At 37.2% G+C, this 13,849-nt stretch overlaps 1 long non-coding RNA gene across 3 annotated transcripts in view; it reads left to right on the forward strand.

The window, feature by feature from the left end:
* Positions 1-13,849, forward strand: part of LOC144457860 (uncharacterized) — a 79,301-nt gene that overhangs the window by 33,574 nt on the left and 31,878 nt on the right. For 2 of the 3 annotated variants that reach the window (XR_013487435.1, XR_013487434.1), the window contains exon 4: positions 630-1,032. The exons of the other annotated variant lie outside the window; for it this stretch is intronic. This is a non-coding gene — a long non-coding RNA (uncharacterized LOC144457860). Of the gene's footprint in view, positions 1-629; positions 1,033-13,849 lie in introns of those variants that run through there. 3 annotated transcript variants of the gene reach the window in all.

The following is a 13,849-nucleotide window of genomic DNA, read 5'->3' on the forward strand; positions in this document are numbered from 1 at the left end:
CCTACCCAGCAAAACTAAGTTTAATCCTTCAAGGGATTAAATGAATATTTAATAAAATAGAGGACTTTCAAGTATTCCTGATGATAAGACCAGAACTGAATAGAAAATTTGAATTTCAAATAAAAGGCTCAAGAGAAGCACAAAAAGAAAAACCTGGGAAGACTTATATGAATTCATGCAAAGTAAAATGAGCAGAACCAGGAGAACATTTTACCATAACAGTAATATGATAAGGGTAATCAACTGTGAAAGACTTAGCTATTTTGATCGAGATAATGATTTAAGACAGTTCCAAAGGCCCCATGGTTTAAAATGTTATCCACCTTCAGAGAGAAAATTGGTGAGCTCTGAGGGAAGATTTAAGCATACTTTTTAAAGCTTCCTCTATTTTTACTGTTTTATTTTTGTTTGTGTTTTCTTTTGCAACATGGCTAACATGGAAGTGTTTGGCGTGTCATCACATGTATAACTGAAATCAAAGGGCTTGTTTTCTCAAGGAGAGAAAGAGAGAATTTAGAACTCAAAATTTTTTAAAAATGATTTTTAAAAGTTCTTTTACATGTAATTGGGAAATATTTAATGAAATAAATACAAATAATTTTCAAAAAAGAACACCACTATTTTTTTAGTCATCCATTTCCCAGCTGGCTGCCCTCTTCTGGACTTCTTTAGGATCCCAGGCATCTCACCATCCTGCAAGATCACACCAGTCCTGGTATTCACACCTCGTCAACACTCTCTGTACCTGAAATCCTTTGGATTGAAGAGTGAAACAAAGAGCATTAATATCAACAACAAAGTACGAAGAATCTCACAATAAAACTCAAAACAAAAATCCCAAAGTTCATCAGTAATTATGTGGGCACTCGGGGGTATCTGCTAAGCTTCCTGGGTCCCTTTCAAATTCTCAGAGCAACTTTCTGTCACTAACTCCTTGGCTCTATCCCTGTGTGGATAGTGTTGTTTTCTTATATTAGTTTTGGGACTGTGTCTGAATCATCCAATTAAATATGAGAGCTTATTTTGTCCTCATCCCAGTGATTCTTCCCATGCATCTCTTACCTACTTTATTTTATTTGAGGTCATTTATAATCACATATGGCACAGAGCATGTAATCAGATTCAAAAACAGGCAATGAAAGCAGAAACATTATTAACAATCATAGACTATCCTTTCTATGCATTCCCCACATCCTACCCAGGCTTGTTCTCATCTCCCAGGCAGGGGATGAGAGCTAATCCACAGATTTTTCAGTTCTTGCTTATTTCCATCTGGGAGCTGAGCAAAGGCTAATTACTTGTCTGTCTCCTGCTTATGCAAGGAAAGATAAAGCTGCCTTATAGTTTGGTCCCACAATAATAAGAGCAGCATTTGGGTGAAAATAAATGGGAGCAAGATTAGAAGTCACATTGTATTTAGAGTATATTACATACAGCTTATTCAGAAAGAAGAAATATATAAGAAATTCAGGAAACCAATCACAACAAATTTAGAATAGAGATGACATGTAACAGTGATGAATGACTTCTCTGAAAGATCATTGAGAAGGGGAAAGTAACTGAAAGGCTGGACAAGGGAATATGTCCCAGATTGTTTTAAAAGGGAAGATAGTAATTTTTAAACATGAAGTTAGGATTCCTGCTTTAAATTAAAGCCAGTAAATGTGACTTCAATTCCTGGCGAAATTCTAGAAAATGGTATTGAAGTAATGGTTAGTGAACATCTAGAGATGATTTTTAAAATAGACATACTCAGTTCTATTCAGGATTGATGATAATAGAAATAAGGCTAGACAGAACTGTGGTAGACTTAAATTATGTTCTTGAAAAAAAGACACATTTTATATTCATTGTTCTTGACATTGATCATTATGTTGGTGGCACATTTTAAAGAGAAAATCACATTCCAGGTAGATATTGAATACATTGCTACTCTCCTGTTCTCCTCCAACCTGTCCAACCAATTCAATTTAATTTAATAAATGTGTGTTAAGGATCTACTATGTGCCAGGCACTGTGCTAAGTGTTGGGCATGCCAAAAGAGGCAAAAGATCATCCCTGTCCTCAAAGAGTTTACAGCCCAATAGAGAAGACAACATGCAAACAAATATATACAAAACAAGCTACACTGTGGGATAAATAGGAAATAATTAAAATAAGGGAAGCATTAGACTTAAGAGGGGTTAGGGAAGGTTTCCTGTAGAAGGTGGGATTTTAGTTGGGACTTAAAGGAAGCCAGGGAGATCACTAATCAGAATAGAGCTTTTCAAGCATGGGGGACAGCCAGAAAAAATGACCAGAGTCAACTGATGAAGTGTCTTGTTCATGGAATAGCAAGAACACCAGTGTCTTTAGATCAAAGAATACATGTCAGGAAGTAAGGTGCCAGAAGACTGGAAAGGTAGTAGGGGACTAGGTCATGAAGGACTTTGAATGCCAAACAGAGCATTTTGTATTTGCTACTGGAGCCAATAGGAAGCCACACCTTGTTGAGTGGGGGTGACATGTTTAGATCTGTGTTTGAGAAAAATCACTTTAGTGGCTGAATGGAGAATGAATTGGAGTAGGGAGAAACTTGAAGCAGGTAGACCCACCATCAGGCTATTGCAGTAATCAAGGAATGAGGGGATGAGGGTCTGCACTAAAGTTCACTAGACATAATGAAGTAATATCAGTACTAAATTTATAAGCACTAAACAGCATAGCACTTAAGTACAAAGGGAAAATTAATTTAACTACAGGGATAAATAGAGAGCAAAGAAATATTTTTTGAGTAATGTATACTTTTTAGATTTAGATGAATTTATCAACAAGATCAGCGAGAAAAGATATGAATAGAATTTTAGAAAAGCTAGGATAATTTATCTATGACAAGCAACGTGGAAGAGGAGAAAGAGACAGAGAGAGACAGAGATGGAGAGAAAAGACACAGAGACAGAGAGATTGATTTAAAGCCAGGAAGTCCTGAGCTTCAGTCTCATTGGCTATGAGATTCTGGGCAAGTACTTAACTTCTCAGCACTCGAAGCAACTCTTTAAGAATAGTGGTTACAGAGAATATGATGACTAGCACTAGTAGAAGAAAGTTCTTCACCCAGAAGTTCTCTATATCAATTAAATTGCATGGGATTCCCTATTCCCTATGGATATCAGACTTTTGGTGACTATGGAATAGAAATCATAAAGAGTATATACATTTATCAGCTTTGCATGGCACCTTTACAAAAACCAACTACATACTAGGGCATTAAACTATCATAAACAAATGTAGATAAGCAGAGATATCAAACACATCCATTATTGTCCACAATGCAATAAAAATTATAATCAGTAAAGGTAATTTGATGAAAGAATGGAAACTAAATAACATAGTCTTATAAAATTATGAGTATCAAAAAATAAAGCATAGGAATTATGCATTTTATAAAAGAAAATGAAAACAATAAGAAAAGAACCAAAACTTAACCTTATGCAATCAAAGCAGACCATAGGGAAAAATTCACATCTCTAAACACATTCATTAACAAAAGAGAGAAACAAGAGATCAACAAATCGGGCATGTAACTTAAAAAAAACCCCAAAGCAACAAATCAATCCACCCCACCCTCCAAAACATAAAACACAAATTCTGAATATGAATTTGAAAATAAAAAACCAGTGAATTAATAAATAAAACTAGGACTTTTTAAAGACTATAAAACAGAGACAAGAAACCATTAGCTAATTTGGTGTGTGTGTGACAGAAAGAAGAAGAGACAGAGAAAAAGAGAAATAAAACCATTTCAAAAATGAAAAAGGAGAAATGACAACAAATGAGAGGAAATAAAGGAAATTGTGAGAAACTTTTGTCCAATTATATGTGTCATATTGGTTTAGAGAGGTCAAGAAGGGTAATGATTGAGAAAAGAAAAAGCCATTAGATTTGGCCATTAGAGATTGTAATTTTTGGAGAGAGTGGTTTCAGTTGAATGATAAGATCAGAAGCTAGATTGGAGAGAATGAGAAGAGAAAAAAAATGGAAGCTCCTAGTATAGATGGTTTTTCTTAAAGGAATTTAGACAAGAAAAGAAGTGAGATGTGGGCTAGACCTAGCAAGGATGGTAGATCCAGTAAGAGTTGTTTGCTTTTTAAGGATGGAGGAGACGTGGACATGTTTAAAGATATAGCCCTGTTACATGGAACAATTTCCCTGCAGGGAATGCACATGGATCACAGTGACATTTTGCCCCGAGTACGACCGGTGGGTCAGGTCAGTAGAACTCAGGTCCTTAAACAAATCTCCAAGGTCTGACTTGGGAAAGAGAATGGGAGAAGGTATAGACCAAGAGAAAAATCATACTCCTGGGACCACCTAGTGAGAGGAGAAAGGTATGGTTCTAATGGAAGTGGGGAGTGAAAAAATAAGCAACTTCTGTTGTTCATCCAACTTTGTTGCACAGCCACACTGGCTAGTTATGTGTGGAACATGGAAGGATCCAGTAGATAGGGTAAGACTTAACATTAGAGGGGTAGGGAAGAGTAATTAAAACAGCAATGTCCAGGAATGTCCTGCAGGTGGTAGAACGGGCTGAGTCTCTTATGTGTGCACCTTTATAATTCTAAATGGTGTTTTATGTTCATAGTTATGACACTTCAAGATCATCACAAACTCCGAGCTCAGGGCCACCTAGTCCAATCTATACCTAAAAAGAACCCCCTTCACCACATACTGGGCATGTTGTCATCCAGCTGTTGCTTGAACATCTGTAATGAGGGGCAGAAGTCACCATCTCCAAACTAGCCCGTTCTATTTGCGCATAGCTCTCATGTTAGGAAAGTCGCTTGTTGTTGTCGTTGTTGTCATATCTGTTCTGGATTTTCCGCTTTGTATCTTCTACCTGTTGCTCCTGATTCTGTCCTCTGGGACCAACTATAGCAGGTAGGTGGTGCAATGAATACAGTGCCGGGCTTAGACCTACCTTCCTAAGTTCAAATCTGGTCTCAGACACTTACTAGCTGTGTGACCCTGGGCAAGTCACTTTACCTTATTTGCCTTAGTTTCCACGTCTGTAAAAATGAGCTGGAGAAGGAAGTGGCAAACCACTCCAGTATCTTTGCCACAAAAACCCAAAATGGAGTCATGAAGAGTTAGACATGACCGAAATGATTAAACAACAACAAATCTTAATGTTCTTTCTGGAATTTTAAGATAATTATTCGATTGTTTTTGGCTTAATTTTAGAGTTCAGTATATTTTATTGTTTTCTAATTCTATGAAAAGTGTAATCCATGCACAAAATAGATGCCATTAGATGTTTTAAAGGAGCATGAGGGAGAGAAAAAAAGCCCAGAGCTGAGAGTCAAGAGGCTGGGCTTTCTATCCCAGCTCAGATGCTGGGTGTGATCATGAACAAGTCACTTTCCCTCTTAATCTTTGGTTTCCTCGTCTGTAAAGCTGAGATAATAATATTTGTGCTGCCTACCTTACAAGCGGCATACAAGTTTATAAACCTTAAATAACTGCATAAGTGTAAGTCATTGTTGTCTTACAGAGAAAGAAACTAAGAACAGGAAAGTTAAATTACTTTTTTAAAAATCACAGAATTGTAGCATTAGAAGAGATCCAAGAAGCCATCTACTGCAGTCCTGAACAGGACAGAAATCCCTTGCTCAAGGTCACACTGCCAGTAGCAGATCTGAGATTAGGACATAAATATCCCAAGCTGAGTAGTCTTTTACTATACCTGAGAATAATTCTCCGTCAAGGTAATATTCAGTTAGAATGCATTTAATGAGGATTCTGAGGGTTCTCTCTCTGCACACTTTTTCCAGGCAGTCTTGTTAGTTCCTGTGGGTTTGTTTATCTATGCAGATGACTCATGAAGGCAGAGTGGCAGAGTGGACTCTAGCCCTAAAGCCAGAGAACCTGGCTTCAGATTTCATCTTTGACCCTTATTGGCTCCGTGACTTTGGGCAGCCTCTTCACTAACCTTGGCCTCAGTCTCCCCCTCTGTGGAATGAGGAGTTTGGACTCAATGGTCTCCATTGTCCCTTCCAGCTCTCGAGCTAGGATCCTATGACTCCCAAGTCCCAATCCTCCCCTTAGACTTCAGTCCCATACCTTCACAAGAATATCTAACAGACATCTTAAACTGAACACATGTAAAATAGACTCATCATCTTCCCCCTCCACACACCCTTATTCCTCTGGAGGTCACCAGTACCCATCTAGTCCCCCAGATTCACAACCTTCTAGAGCCACCACTGACTCTTGTCCCTTCCTTGCCCTCATATTATCCATGCCCATTCCAATCAGCAGCAGAACCGTATGCCTCCACAGTATCTTGACTCTCTTCCAACCACCATACTCATTCAGGCCCCCATCACCTCTCTCCTGGGCTGTTACAATTAGTCTTTCCCTTCACTAATCCGCCTTCCACATAGCTGCCAACAAAATCACCCTAAAGACACAAGAGTGGCCATGCTACTCTCCCACTGGCTTTTATATAAAATACAAATATAAAACATGTCCTAGTATGTAAATCCCTTCACAATCTGGTTCTCTCCTGTCTTCCAGACTTATTTCACATTATTCCTCTTGATACACTTTCAATTCCAGCCAAATGAACCTACTTGTTATTCCCCAAATTTGGTATTCTGTCTCCCATTTCTGGGCCTCTCCATAAGCTATCTGCCATGCATACAATAACAAGACCAACAACAACAACAGCCATCATTCAAACAGTGCCTTAAGGTGGCAAGGCGTTTTGTGTATTTTTTCTCATTCCCTTACCTGTTTTAAAGGTTCAGCTCAGGAGCCATCTCCTTCATGAAGCTTTTCTTGTCTTCTATACTTTCTCAACCCATTCTATTTCTTGGTGCTCTCCTCTCCAGGTAAATTTAAATGGACTTATCTGTCTATATGTTGTATCCTCTCACAGAACGTAAACTTGAAGGCAGGGATTTGAGATGTTGGGGGTGGGGAATCTTTATATCCTTATCACTTACTAAAGCACCTCGTATGCTGTAGGTACTCAGCAAATATTTGTAGAATTGGATTAACCAAATGCAACAGTGGCCACTCCATGGAACACAGTGGAGCATCCATCATGGTGTGTTCCATGGAGAAGGGGATGAACCCTTACTCTGGTCCCTTCCAATGAACCTTTTCATAAAGATCATGTACAATCAGAGCTTCTGATTAGTCCCCATGTATGTACCTCTCCTGAAACTGGGGGCTGCATTAAAAATGGTTGGTCACTGAGCCATGAAGAAGCCACTTAGCAGACTTTAAAAGGAATGACTGCACTGACATGCTCACTTTTCCCATCTGTCAGTCTCTTTTTCCCATCTGTTAGTATGCTCTGAACCTCTCCCCTGGATTATCCGTGGGGGAAGGGAAGGCTGCCTTCCCCACCTCACACTCATATATAACTATGGTAGCTACCTGTACATAGCAAGGAGTGCCTAAGCTTTCTAGGTGAGTCTGAAACTGAATTTCAAGGACCAGAGAGCCTTCTCTGCTTCACGTATCTTTTCCTGAGCACAGGAGATTTAACTGTGATCATGATGAAAGATGGACTTTCCAAGTCTGATGGCCACCTTGGAAGTTCAGGCGTCCCTAGGTTTCACTGGCAGTGCCAGCTGCCGTGGGAGAGATGCTCCCTGCAGCTCTGGTTTCCCAAGGAAAAAGATTAGTCAATAAATAAACATGTATTAAGTGCCTATTCTATGCCAGACATTATACTAAGTGCTGGGGGTACAGAAGGAGACAAAAGATAGTCCCTGCCCTCAGGAAGCTTGCAATCTAATGGATGAGACAACATACAAACATAGACAAAGCAAGCTTTAAATGGGATAAATAGGAAATGATTGAAAGAGGAAAGCAGTGGAATTAAGAGGGGTTTGGGAAGGCTGGATGCAAAAGAGAGCACTTTATATTTGCTCCTAGAGGCAGCAAGTGCGACCATCATCAGGTAATCAAGACAAAGGTCACGCCAGAACCCCAAAAGAGTAAGCACTAATTGCCTATGGGTCCACCCCATCTGTACTCATGCAGGGAAAAGTATGCTGATCTGGAGAGTTAGAAGACATGGACTCAAATCCTGCTACTTACTGCCTATGAAACCTTGGGGAAGTCCCTTCACCTCTCTGGGCCTCAGTTTCTTCATCTGTAAAAATGAGGGTGTTGTTTCAAGTATCCTTTCTTTGAGTTCAGATTTTCTGGCTCCTACACATATGTGTCTCTAGCTTAAAGAGAATAAACAGCATGTATACAAAAAAAAAATGAGGATGTTGGAGTAGTTGGCCTCTATCCTCTCCTCCAGCTCTAAATCTATGATTCTATGAGCCCCAACCATTTCCTGCGTGTCAGCACCAAATGGAAACCACTCATCTGTTCAAAATACAGCGTGTTGCAATAACTCATCACTCCTATGATATTCTCCAGGGAGTTTGCTACTTAAAACAACAAAGCATGAAACATTCTGTAGGATTGCTGACCAGGCATATTTCATCTTCCCCTCAGCTATGTACTGTCTGAGCAGCTCACTAAAGCTTCCCAGTTTCTGGACAGTGGAGGATACATGGGCCACTGTCCTGTTGATGGTCATTGTCTCATCCTATGTTAAATAGCTAGTAAATGGCTAAATTTGAACCCAAGGTCTTCCTGATTCCAGGTTCAGCACTTTATCCACTCCTCAACCTAGCTATCTCAATTAAGCCATCTCTTAATCACAAAGATCAAAGAGGACTGGAGAGGCATTTGGCAGAGGGTAGAACTTTAGGGGAGACATGAAGGAAGATGGAGAAGCCAGGAGGCAGAGATGAGGAAGGACCCAATACTATGATTCTTATTGTCTAGATAAACCCCATTAATTTTGATATTCTATAATATTCATAAGCCATTTTTATGGGGGACATTCTCAAATTCTGCTTCAAGGTTGGTTGGTTTGTTTTCTAAAGCTCCCTAGTGGGTCTGTTACTGGTAAAAAAAAAAAAAAGTCACATCCATTTTCAACTGTTGCTAAAGAACATCTAAATTCTGTCAACCATGTTGTTTTTATTAAAGATTAAAAAAGATAAAACTAAATGACAATCTCAATGAGGGTTCTATCCTATTTTACAGCATTTGACCTTATTTGAAAGGAGATTAGAAACTGTCTTACAGACTCACAGCATCACCTGGCAACTCAGAGCTTACCAATATGCCAAAGGCAGAGAAATTGCCAAATTGTAAGATTTTGGGGGTGTAAGAGATCTTAGATAATGTCATTTTGTCTAGAATTGATGCTTGAGTGAATATTAAAAACAAGGTTCTGAGTCATATCAGATTTCATTACCCTTTTCATATAGGTTTATACCACATTAAAAAGTATAGCAGATAGCTTTATTTTACATGCAAGTATCAGTAGAAGAATAGCAAGGCATCTTTTGGCTAGCTTATCTTGAACTCATCAAGCTTTTGAGAGAGAAAAAAATGACATTTCTCAGCAGATTTATAAATTGCATATACTTCAAGGATTTGGGAAGAAATGCATTGCAGTTGTGGAATCTGTTGACAGGTGAAAGGGAGCCATGTATTTGGAAAACTCTCTAAACCCAAAAGGCTTTCCAAAGTGTTGCGAAGAATGTTTTCATATTGCAATTTGGCATGGTAAATAGATACTTTGTAAAGTCCATTGAGCCTTTCCCCTCGATTTCCAACATCATAACTAAACTCCTGGGAGATTATTACAGCATATGATGGTATTTCAATCATCTCTCTAAGCTCATATATCTGTTATTGGCTATATTAACAGCCCTTTTAATGAAGCTTGTTAGAAAAGCAGAAGAATATTTTTATATCCAACATTAGATCACCGCACTTTTTTATGTTTTTTTCCCTGAAACTATGAGGTTAACAATAAAAAAAAACCTTACTTAATTGATGGGGAGAGGAAGTAGCCGTAGTGAATTCAACCAATTCAATTCAATATTCATTAAGTACTTCCTATAACTGAGGCACAGTGACAGGTTCTGGGATACTTAAAAGTAAGCAGAAAAATCAGCAGGGACAGAAGGAGGAAGAGGAGAGTTTGGTACAGAGAGTATTGTTGGGGAGGAAATAGTCACAAGTGGGACAAACTTCAATTATGAAAGACTAAAGATTAAAAGGAAATAGAGAGAAAGGGTAAGGCTTAGAGAGTTGGATCTGGGATAAGTGTTGAGAGGAAGAGCAAAGGAGTGAGATCAAATCACTCCAATTATAAATGAGTTAGGGTGATTTAATTTATTTTCCCCCACATTCTTTTTCTTTGTAAAGAGAAAGATAGAAGCAAAGTAAGGAAACATAACATTAAGATATTATGATGGTGGTGGTGGGAAATCTAATAATCATTACCATGAATGTGACTGAAATGAATATAATGGAAAAAGATGGAAAAATAGATTAGAAAGCCAACAACATGTTGTTTATGAGAAATACACTTGAAAAATGAAGATTCACAAAACATAAAAATGAGAAGCTAAAGTACAATCCGTTATGTATCAGATAAATCCAAAAAAGCAGGGTTGGCAATCACAATTCCAAACAGGGAAACAGTAAAAATATACATAGTTTTAAAAGCATAGAAACAACATTATACAGAAAAAGATCCATAGGTAAGGAAGCAATATCAATATTAAACATACACGCACTGAATGATATAGCGTATAAGTACCTAAACAAAAAGCTAATTGAACTCTGGGGAGAAATAGTAAAACAATCATTGACAGAGACTTGAATGTGTCCCTTTCAGACCTAGACAAAACTAACCAAAATATAAAGAAAGAAGAAGAGAATTTTGAAAAAGCTAGATAAGATAGCACTCTGCTGATTACTGATTCACAATCCCTTAGCTTGTAAGTTCCTTGAGAGCAGGGCATGTATCTTACTTTTCTTTGTCTCTTAGTGCATAGCACATAGTAGGCACTTAAGAAATGCTTATTAACTGACTAGTAATGTGAATTATAAGGAGTTTTATAACCATTACAACTTTATAAAAACTGAACATGTACTAGCATATAATTTCTCAGATACAAATGCAGAAAAGCATAGATCTTTTTAAAAAAATGGTTTACTGACCAAAATGCAGTCAGTTAATAAATAATTAATAAGGATTTATTAAGTATTTACTACGTGCCAGGCATTGTGCTAAGCGTGAGTATACAAAGAAAGGTAAAAGCGCAGTCCTTTCCCATAAAAAGCTCACATTCTAATGGGGGAGACAACATACAAAAAATTGTACATACGAGAGATATATAGTAATAAAAATCATAATCAGGGGGATTTAATAAAGGATTCAGACTTAAATATAGACGAAGTAATATACTCTCAACAAATGACTGAGTCAAAGAACAAATCATAGAAACAAGGAATAATATCAAATTTTAAAAAACAAGATAAAATATAATAAAACTTTTTTGATATAACCAAAGCAGTTTTTAGGGTGAATTTATATTTTGAAACACATTCATCAAGAAAAGAAAAAAGAAGAGATTAATAAATTGAGCATGCCAATAAAACATTTCAAAAAGCAATGAATTTAAAATCCAAATAAAGACAAAATAGGAATTCTGGAAATAAAAGAAGAGTTAGATACACTAACGCACTGTTGGTGGAGCTGTGAATTGGTTCAACCATTCTGGAAAACATTTTGGACTTATACATACAAAAAATCATCAAATTATACATGCCCACTGACCCAGCAATGCCATTACTAAGCAAATATCCCCAAAGAGGTTAAAAAAGAAAAATAAAGGGCCTATATCCACACAAAAAAATTATAGCAGTCCTTTAGCAAAGAACTGTAAAGTAGATGTTCATAAATTGGGAAAGGGCTGAACATTAGTGTGAATATAAATGAAATATTACACTACCATAAAAATGATGCATGCGAAGAATTTAGAGAAACTTGAGAAGACTTGTATGAGGGGTAGCTAGGTGGCACAGTGGATAGAGCACCGGCCCTAAAGTCAAGAGGATGTGAGTTTAAATATGGCCTCAGACCAAACACTTGACACTTATTAGCTGTGTGACCTTGGGCACGTCACTTAACCCCAATTGCCTAAAAATAAAAGAAGAAGACTTGTATGAACTGGTGCAGAATGAAATGAGCAAAATACAGAGAATATTTTATATGATGACCACATACTATAAAGAACATAGCTTTGAAAGATATTGGAATTCTGATCAACTATGGCTTCAGAAGATTCATGGCAAAGCATGCCTTCTGTCTCTTGGCGGATAAGCAATGGATAACAAGTAAAGAATGAAACATACAATTTCAGATATGGCCAATGTGTTAAATTATTTACTTGACTATATTTATTTGTTAGAAGGGATAGCTTCTATTTGAGAGTGAAAGGATAAGTTAGTAGGTAATGAAATAAATGTTTTTTTTAAAGGAGGAAAAGAGCAGTAAATGATTTTAAAATACAGAGAAGGAAACAGAAAATAGAAAGTTTAGAAGTGAATATAAACAAGCCAGGCAACTGCTGGCAAGCAAGGCAGGCTCAATTATCCCTGAACCTGGAAGGTCAGACTGCACTGGTCTAGAAAATTCTCTTCCCATTCTTTTCATATAGGTAGAGTTTTCTTAGCAACACGTTTCCTTTTGGGGATGTAGTTTTTCTTTTAAAATTGCACCTTGCTTTCCAAGGAAAGAAAAATGGCTACTCACTTTACATATTCATTTCTAGAATTATATTGGCTCATGTCCTTTTTTTTTAAAAAAATAGTTTTATTGATTTTTTTGCATCATCATGTTTACTTCCAACTGCATATCCCTCCTCCTTCCCCTCTCAGAAAATCGTTCCATGTAACGAAGAATATTTCTTTAAAATTTTTATTTATTTTTAGTTTTCAACATTTGCTTTTATAAGATTTTGAATTGTAAATTTTCTCCCCTTCTTCCACTCCCTCCTCTACAAGACAGAATGAAATCTGATATGTATGATCACTTTAAATGCATTTCCATATTAGTCATGTTGTGAAAGAAGAATCAGAACAAAAGGGGAAAAGCATGGGAAACAAAAAACAACAAAAGAAAGAGAAAACAGCATGCTTCAATCTGCATTCAGACTCCACAGTTCTTTCTGTGGATGTGGATAGTATTTTCCATCATGAGTCTTTTGGAATTGTCTTGGATCATTGCATTGCTCAGAAGAGCTAAGTCTATCAAACTTGGTCATCACACAATGTTGCTGTTACCGTGTATAGTGCTCTCCTGGTTCTGCTTACTTTACTCAGCATCAGTTCATGCAGGTCTTTCCAGGTTTTTCTTATCTGCCTGCTTACCATTTCTTATGGAGCAGTAGTATTCTATTATATTCACATACCACAACTTGTTCAGCCATTCACCAATTGATGGGCATCCCCTCAGTTTCTTTGTCACCACAAAAAGAGCTGCTATAAATATTTTTGTACATGTGGGTCCTTTTCCCTTTTTTATGATCTCACAAAGAGTATTTCTTAAAGACAAAAAAAGGAGAGGGAAGTCAATATAATTAATCAAAACATTAATAAGTATGAAAATGTATGCAATACATAGTACCTGTGTACCCACCACCTCCAGAAAGGAGTAGGTTGGTGACGTCTTCTCCTATCTCTTCATTCAAGTCTCACTTGATCTTTATAATTTGGTTGCATTTATTTATGATTTTTTGGCATGCTATTCTTTTCATTTTTATTGTTGTAGTTACTATGTATATTGTTTTCTTGGCTCTACTTCCTTCATTCTGTGTCAGTTCATGTAAATCTTTTCATGCTTCTGTGAATTTATCCCATTCATCCTTTCTTACAGCACAGTAATATTCCATTACATTCATTTGCCACAATTTGTTTAGCCATT

Source organism: Phascolarctos cinereus, unplaced genomic scaffold (assembly GCF_003287225.1).
Source record: "Phascolarctos cinereus isolate Bilbo 61053 unplaced genomic scaffold, phaCin_HiC Scaffold_5;HRSCAF=322, whole genome shotgun sequence".
NCBI classification, from domain to species: domain Eukaryota; kingdom Metazoa; phylum Chordata; class Mammalia; order Diprotodontia; family Phascolarctidae; genus Phascolarctos; species Phascolarctos cinereus.